Source organism: Typha latifolia, chromosome 4 (genome assembly GCF_019914945.1).
Source record: "Typha latifolia isolate L0001 chromosome 4, TyphaL0001v2, whole genome shotgun sequence".
NCBI classification, from domain to species: domain Eukaryota; kingdom Viridiplantae; phylum Streptophyta; class Magnoliopsida; order Poales; family Typhaceae; genus Typha; species Typha latifolia.
In genome coordinates, this window is record NC_133089.1 from 6,945,592 (window position 1) to 6,954,791 (window position 9,200).

Genomic DNA, 9,200 nt, shown 5'->3' on the forward strand with positions numbered 1-9,200 from the left:
TCTACAAGATGTATTTAATGTTTGACAAGCACTTAAACTAATGATCATCATATAATGATAGAATGAAACTCCTTTAGGCGAGGGATCCTTGGAATGGATGGATCCTTTCTTCTTCCTCTAGATCCAAGTGTGGTAGAATATCTTTGGTTCGTAGTAGGGAATTCGCCAAAGAAAAAACCAAGTTTGAATAGGTTTTTAAATTTTTCTTTGTTGCACTTGTAGTGTTGGAGAAGAATGAGGAAGGAAATAATATGTCCCCATCTTGGATGAATTAATCCATAAATTTGCTAATATTGTAACATATGAGATTCCATCTGGATTACCACCCACTAAAGACATGCAACGATGCATTGATCTCACACCAGGATGTAGTCTTCCAAATATACCGGCCTACAGATTGAATTCAAAGAACAAGTTGAGTTACAAAGACAGGTAGAAGAGCTAATTGCAAAACTATTAGTCAAGGAAAGTATGAGTCCATGTGATGTTCAGGACATATGTGTATGGATAGTAGAGCTATGAACAATATTACTATCAAATATATATTTCCTATTCTACATCTTAGTGATCTTTTTGACCAGTTGCATAGTGCTACTATATTTTTCAAAATTGATCTTCACAGTTACCATCAAATTAGAATAAAGCCAGGAGATGAATGGAATACAACCTTTCGAAACTCGCGATGGATTATATGAGTAGATGGTTATGCATTTTGGTCTTTCTAATGCTTATGCTCTTAGTGCTTTTTTGAGGCTTATGATTTATGTTTTTAAACCTTTCATTGAATTATTTGTTGTAGTTTACTTTGATGATATTTTAATCTACATCAAATATATGGATCAATATCTATTGCACATTCGACAAATTTTGAGAATTTATAGGACATGAAAGAAGTCTCACTGCACTGACAACATGGTATTCCTAAGGTTCATTATAATATCTTCTTAAAGTATCAAGATGGATAGAAGCAAATTGAAGGCAATTTTTACATGGCCAGTCCTCGCTTTCACACATGATGTTCAGAGTTTCTATGGATTAGTATCATTCTACCACCGCTTCATCAAAAATTTCAGCATCATTATTGCTCCTATCATTGATTGCTTTAATGGAGGAACTTTTAAGTGGATGGAAATGGCTCAAAATAGCTCTGAACTGTTGAAAAGAAAAGTAATAGAAGCTTCAATACTTACATTACTAAAATTTGAAGCTGTGTTCAAAGTGGATTGTGATGCATCTGGCGTAAGAATTGGGACTGTTCTAAGCGAAGAAGGTAACCCTATTGCCTACTTTACTAAAAAAAACGATTCTCATAGGTGATTTAGTACTTATGACAAAAAAATTTATGTTATTGTGAGTGCATTAGAACGTTGGAGTCATTATTTGCTACCAAAGGAGTTTGTTTTGTTTTTCTGACCATGAAGCTTTAAAGTACATTAATGGCCAAAATAACCTCCATTCTAGACATGTTAAATGGGTAGAAGCACTATAGTCCTATTTATTCACGATTAAGCACATTTTAGTACTATGCTAACAAAATGTTTGAAAGAGCTATGGGATTAATTTTTGTTTGGCAGGATGGCTATCTTTTTAAGGATAATAAGTTGTGCATTCTTCAATGTTCCTTACGTGAGGAAATAATTCGAGAAGCTCAAGTAGAGGCCTAGAGGTCACTTTGGGCATGACAGAAATATTTCATTTGTGGCATGAAACCGTGATGTCATGAAACACATGGAAATGTATAGGATTTGTCTGGTGGGAAAGGCTCATGGGCAAAATACAGATCTCTACCCAACTTGTTAGGCTTTCGGGGCATTTTGGAAGCAAGTGAGCAAGTTCACGTGACACTCACTTTTTCGCACCATAAAGTAAGCCTCAAAATAACGATATTATAAAAATAAGAAAAGGGGAAAGAGATTTCAATGACCCTTAGAGAAGACTAGCTTTTTTGATGAAGTTTTTCACTTTTTTTCATTGACTAAACTTTGGATTTTTTACAAGAGTTTATGTGTATCACCTGTGTTTAAAAAAAAAAAAAATTAGCGCACGCGCCATGCGCATGCACTCTAACTCTTTCTTCCTCCTCCCCCACCTCTCGCAGTTAGTTACGAGAGGTGGGAGAGAAGTGTGCTGGAGTGGAGGTAACTCCACTCCGCTGCCCTCTCCGCCACTTCTCTATTTAAACCCCCTGCCCCCTTACCTTCTAGGTTGGTTTCTCTCTTCGAATTTCCCCTCTCTCTCATTCTTCTTTCCTCTCTTTTCTCTCCCGAGGCGTCGAAGTTCTTGTCGCGGGCAGCGAGTCACCGGAGCGCCGGCAGCCAACCAAAGCCCCCTCATCTCGATCCTCAAGTTAGGCTTCATCCTCTCTTTAGTTTAATTTGAAAATAGCCTAGTTAATCATGCATAATTAGGATTTTATCTATGTCTGCCTTCACCGGAGAAATTCGCTGGCCGGCGACCTCGGGTTGACCACCCACCGGTCCGGGAAGTTTCCCCGCTTCAGCTTCTTGCTGTGGGTACCCAAATTGGGTACCCACGGGGGCGCGAGGGAGGCAATGCCATGTCGCTTCCCACCGCCGGGTTTCTTTGGCACAAGCGGCCACCACCGACGGTGGTGGCCTATCTCGTCAGCCTCGACTGACCCACCTCTTCACATGGAAGAGGTAGGTACTCGAGATAAGGGCTTCGAGCCCACCTAGCACTGAATTGGGAAGCTCCATGGCCGCCAGCCATGGAGTTCCTCAATTCTCACCCTCCGACCGCATTGGCTGAAGGTTTTGATCACTCCTGTACCCAAGTCGACCTAGTTGACTTGGGGAGGAGTTGTCGAAGCTGGGGTTGTCGGTGACAAGGATCACCGACAGCAACACCCCTTTCTCCTATGTTTCTTCTTCTCTGGCAAGGAGACGAGGAGAAGGTGGGGGTTGGGCCAACCCCCACCGCTCTCTCTCTCTCTCTCTCTGGGCTGTGGCGTGGGCTGCGCTGCAGCCCAGGTCCTCCAACCTTCTCTAAGGCCTAGGTGGACTGGGCTCTGGAGCCTAGTAAATTAGGTGAGAGAGAGAGTGGGCTGCAGACCTACCTGCAGCCCATCTCACTTTGCTGAACTGGGCCCTTGAGTCCAGTCCAGAGTGCCTTAGAACCTGGTGGGCTGCGGTAGGCCCCGCAGCCCACCTCCTCACTCTGTTGGACTGGGCTCTTGAGCCCAGTCCACTGTCTCTAGTCCAGTGGGCTGTAGGTAGGTCTGTAGCCCACTCTCTCTCTCACCTGATTTGCTGGGCCTTGAGCCTAGCCCAACCATTAACCCTAAGACTAATTTATTTATTATTAGTGTGTTATATATTTTTTTAAATTCTATTAGCCACATAAATTGTAATTAATTAAATTTTCTCAACCATGTTATTAATAAAATTAGGATTTATACATAATTAAATTAGGTATTTAAATTTATTAGTCTTTTCAATTATCTTCGACACTTACATTGTAAATGACTCTAAATGACCATTTTTTTAAAATTAAGACAAATAATATTTCGGACCTAGAAAAATCAAACTTAAATTCATACAACAAGATAGTTAGTCTATGTTTATTTTATTTATAAATTATTAGATCCATTATTATGTGAGAAGGATCTCGAAAATCAAGAAGAGCCGACTGATTAGGAGAGTAAGACAGATTCTAAAAATATCTCAGGCGAGTAGAATTCTATAATAGTCTACGAAAATGCATACTTATGTCATTTCTTATCTGTTTTAATCTAATGTCGTTTATTACTTGTAAATTTACATGATATTTTTATTCTTGCATTTAATTACGTGTCAATTCTTACTTGCATTATTTAACACTTAACGCACATGTATGATAGACTCTATGCTTATTTATAATACCTGTTATTTGATGATTATGTTAAATGAATAATAGAGGTCATGGCACCACGTGCACGTATCATTGTTAGTCAAGTCCCAACTAGGTAGTGCCCCTTTCACTCACTCAACCCGGGGTTAAGGGTAGAGTGTAGTATATATTATTATATTAGCGGTCTACACCTAAGGTCGGTAGCTGGTGGAGCATTCAGGTGATTACACTACCCTAGTTGGAGGCTAGTCTAGTATGATATTAGAAAAGATGATTGAGAGGTAGGGATTGTAGTCCTAGCGGTACCCGAGGATGTAGGGTCAGGGCGTCTATCGAGCTGTGTGCTCTTAACCGCCGTATGTGATGATTCTGCTCTGAGCGATGATTAATAGAGCGGTGTTGATGGGCCTACGCCTGGGGTCCTTAGTCTAATGGCCACAGACAACCGGTCATATACAGCATCGCTAGACAAGTACGGACGATATTACCGCTAGATGACTAGTCCCCCTCGATTTTATGGTACTTTGTGAGATATGTTTTTGTCACTTAGTTTCTGTGTGGATTTCTATGTAATTGAAAGTATCGTGATGAAAGTTATTAAAAGTCATAATGTACACTTTCCTTGACATGTTACGGGTTTGCATTTCTATTTATCATGTGAAATTCTTAGATTACTATTGGATTTTATTTACTTGCCTCGTGCTCACCGCCATTTTGGTGGAAATGTTTCAGAGCTGATTATAGAGGATGCGAATACCGAGGAGTAGCAGTTTCATACCTCTATTTTTAGCATTTGCTTATTCTATTATTTCTAGTCGGACTTGGCCCCTGCGAGGGTATTTATGTTTTAAAACTTGTGTTGGACTTGTATTCCTAGAGGCTTGTTGAGGTCTGTGACATTATAACTTTGGATTATTTGTTGATTTATTATGGTATTTCTAGACCTATCCAGATACTTTATGAGATCATTTCATTGATGGGTCTCCTGAGAATCACGTGGAATTTCTCCACGTGAGGAACACGTGATTTTTAGAAGTAGATGTTTCATTATGCCCTTATATAGAAAAAATAAATAAATAGCTAGCTATTAAGTCACCTAAAAATTGTGAAAAAAGAATGAGACATCTTTATCTTCAACCTACTTAGGTTAGGCTTGTCATAATATCATAAACAAACAAATTCCAAATAGACATTTAAAATTTATACTCAATACATATAATTGGTAGAGAATAGCAATAGTAGAGCATCACACTATCACAACACAAGATTTTAGGTGGTTCACCCAATTACGGACTATATCCACGATTTACCGACAAGCATATTCACTATCAATGGGAGAAAGCTTACAAAAAGAGGTATTTGAGGTTACCTCCGTAGAGATTACAAGAATGAGAAGAGATTGTTCACCAATTGAGAAAACATCACCATCTCCTCAATAGCCAAGCAAGATGATTGTGCTCAAGACTTTGAGCACCAAAAATCTCTCTCTAACCCAAGGAAATTCAAACCCAAGCTCTCTTGCCTTCTTTCTTTCTCTTTTGTTAAAACCCAAAAGCTCTAGAAGAGAAAAAAAAACCTCTCTAACTAGACATCATGAAGGAATGAGTTAGAAATTACTATTACACTCTTTTGAGAATGACCAAAGAGCCCTCAAAGAATATTAGACAAGTTTGCCCCTTACATGAGTTTTTAAATCATTCATAACAAATATCTTCTCTAAGATATTTGGGAGGCTAAGGATAAAATCAAGAGTTGTCATCCTTATCCTTATCGATCTAGTAGTGGATAAGTTCAATGTTTGTCCAACAACAGATAAGCTCAAGTTTTGTCTAATTATTATAGTGTCCTTTGAGTTATGCTTTGCTCTGGCACTTGGACCGCCATGACACTTCGACTTTGACCAAAATTATGATAGGGCATCACACACTGATAATCTAACCTCGCCCTCGCTTCTTTGAGTTAGTAGATCCTAAGAAGGTAGAATTCATGATCTTTGATACAATAGGGAAAAAAGCCATGTTGAACTACCTTTTTTTTCCTATCATTATCTCAATCATGGGGCTTATTGTGCAATTACTTATTCTTTCTCTAGACCCCATAAAATAGGGGATTTCTTCTTCTTCCTTGCCACTCTTAGTAAGTTGCTCTAACGCGAGTCTTTCCTTAAAGATGAAGAAGTCGATAAAACAAGATGTGCACTTTTCGCAATACTTTCTTTCCCGTCACTACTCTTACAAAAATCGAACCAATGCTTTCGACATGAAATGATAATGTTATAATCCTAACCACTGAACAAAATGGGCCAAGAAGAAAATTTTCATATACCTAAAGCAAAGACAATGAAAGTGTTTTCTTTTCTTTCTATATGAAACTCAATGATTTCATTTAATTGTGTTTAGTTCGAGATAGATGATGTTCATTCGACCGGTTACCTCCCCTTCAATCGGGTTCGCCATGGCGGAGTGACAGATCAATTACCCAGTCTGAGGACACCGTGAGAGAAAGCATTAATCTTGTGCTTGGGCTACTATGAACACAGAAGAACAAAAGATTTAATTATAGTGGTTGTTGATCATTTTCAAAGATGTCACATTTTGTCTCCTACAACAAGACCTTGAATGCCTCACATGTAGCGGACTAAAAATTGAATACCAATCTGCTTTTCAGCACTTCGCATCACACTCAATTGGATGTTCAAATAGAGGTTATCAGTCGAAGTTTGGAGAATTTGTTACAGAGCTTCGTATGTAAGAATATGCGTCATCTGGACCTAATGTTAGCTCAAGCATAATTTGCTTAGAATCGCTTTTTGAGTGACTACTAGATGTAGTCCTTTTGAAGCTAAATTGTCCATGGAAATGGAGTTAATACTCTTTTAGTCCATTGGACTTAGCGTCGATGCCTACTACATTGGAAAACTTTAGTGCAAATGCTAAACAAAGGGCAAAAGATATTAAAAAATTGCATGAGCATATATGAGAGAAGATATTCAAGTAAAATGAGAAGCACTGAACACATGCCAACATACATCAGAACCCTACAAATTCACATACACGAAGAAAGATTTACTGCTAGGAGACGAGGGAAGTTGATGCCTAGAGCCGATGGTCCATTCAAAGTATTACACAGCATAGGTGATAATGCTTACAAAATAGAGTTTTCAGGTAACTATGGTGTCTCTGCAACATTTAATGTCTTTGATCTACACGGTATATTGAAAACATTATATGTGCTAACTCGAGATCTTCTCCAACCGAAGGAGCATGGCACAGGAATTTTTTAAACGTTCGATATTCGAACGAATCGACCTGTGGAGTAGGATGAAATAGACTTCCAGAGGTAAACCAATTCAAAGTTTCTAGGTGCGTTTGATCCTGTGTTTCTGTCACCTAGTCGATTGTTATTTTTTGGGGTTGCCTTACGCTCTCAATTCTCACGTCCATGGATTTGGAGCTGTTTCAGATAGGATGCTTACTTTCTTTCTAGAATTATACTAGAACTTGTCAGAACTAGGATCTAAAAGTTGCGTCACATAAGTAGTGCCTTGGGCTATGTAGAGAGATTTTGACCTGTGGGCTGTAGACAAGGTGGAGTAGAGAATGAAATAGGCTTTGAGAGAGAGGTAAACCAATTCAAAGTTGGTAGCAGCTGAATAAAATATTAAACCTAGGTCGTCTACTTCGTACCTTTGGCAAAGAGGAATATCTGTGTGTGTGTTCTTGTTTGACTCAATGGCTCTTACTAGCTCTTTAATGTGGAAGAGATCTTAGATAAAAAAAAAAAAGAACAAGAAAAAAGTCTCCTTTTTTAAGCTCCTAGATTTTCAATATGGAAAAGATCTTCAAAAGTTTTGAGACATCTATAAAAGGCTAAAAAACCACAATAGTTGCCTTCCTTACATAGGTGAAGAATCCTTTCTTAATAGAATTTGGTCTTACCAAAAATGTCCTCCAAAAATGATCGTTCAAAGCTTTCCAAACGTGGCCATTCACAATCTTACAAAATGGCTCCAATAGTTTTTATAATCCATCCGCTTAAGAATTCCTTTAAATCTTTTAGATTAACAGCTCTTCAAATCTTTCATAAATGACCCAAACAAATTATGGTTATTCACTGTCATTCGAATGGCTTTGGAGGTCCTTCAAAAGCTTGAGGAAGGGTCAATTGGGTCAGTTCTTATGATTGCTACTGTGCTTTATATTAAAATATATTAATTACACTTTATCCTTATATACTTTTAATCTGAGCACTTAATCACATATAGTTCTGATTAAACTGTGATCGTTAGTATTTTTATCATATTTGATTAAATATAGTTTGAATTTAAAGATTCTTATTATGAATAAAGTTGTAGAGAATTGAATAAGTTTTCTAGCGTATCTAAAATAATATGAATCAAAATTTAATAATAAAAATATAACAAATATATATATATTTATTATAATTTTGTTATTTGAAATCTAATTGATATTTTTTGAATGTATATTTAATCTTTGATAACTTTATCAATGATAAAATTCTATTTGATTAAATATAATAAAAAAATAATAGTTACTGAACCTAACGAGTTTTAAGTGCTCAGGTTAAAAGTACAATTTTTCATATTAAAAAAAATAATCTATTTAATAGAACGTACACAGCCTTGAAGAAATGCTCTGTGTTCTGTACGAACTTTCCAACATCTTGATTGGACTAGTGACATGATTTACTTTGCCATCGACCTAAGATACATTCATTATGATTCCTTTGGTCACGAATTGCCTATCACAACTAAAATAACCTAACAAACTTATTCTAAGATCATGTATGTCAAATCATTTCATTGTTCCCGTAAGCCAATAATAAGAGAATATTGGGCCTAAAATGATACTTTGCTCTCTTACTTCTTACTTCACTTAAATATAAGTGATAATGCTCAAGCTAATCAACAACATGGTAGAGAGATTACCGACCAAATCTCAACAGCTTAAGCCTTAAATCATTCATCTAGATTACACTTTATTCTCAATTATTTTATTAAGCAGCTTTTAAGGCTTGCATTTAGCTTGCCAGATAAGGCTGCTCAGATCGAATCTGTGGTAAGGAGATTCTTACATTGTAAATTGTTCCTTCAGCTAATTTAGGAATCAAATCTGTGACAATTTGATATTAATTTGATTGCTTTAGTGCTTGTATGAGAAAGATTTGTATGACAGTTGAACTTGATGTCTAGGGTGGTCAATACGGTGCATTTGCTTTTTCTATGAAGATTGGACTTGAGAGATGGAAATTAGGCGTAGATTAGACCCAAAAAAAAAAAACTTCAGCATTTATTAGTGTTCTTATAAATACTATCAATATATCCCTGTAAA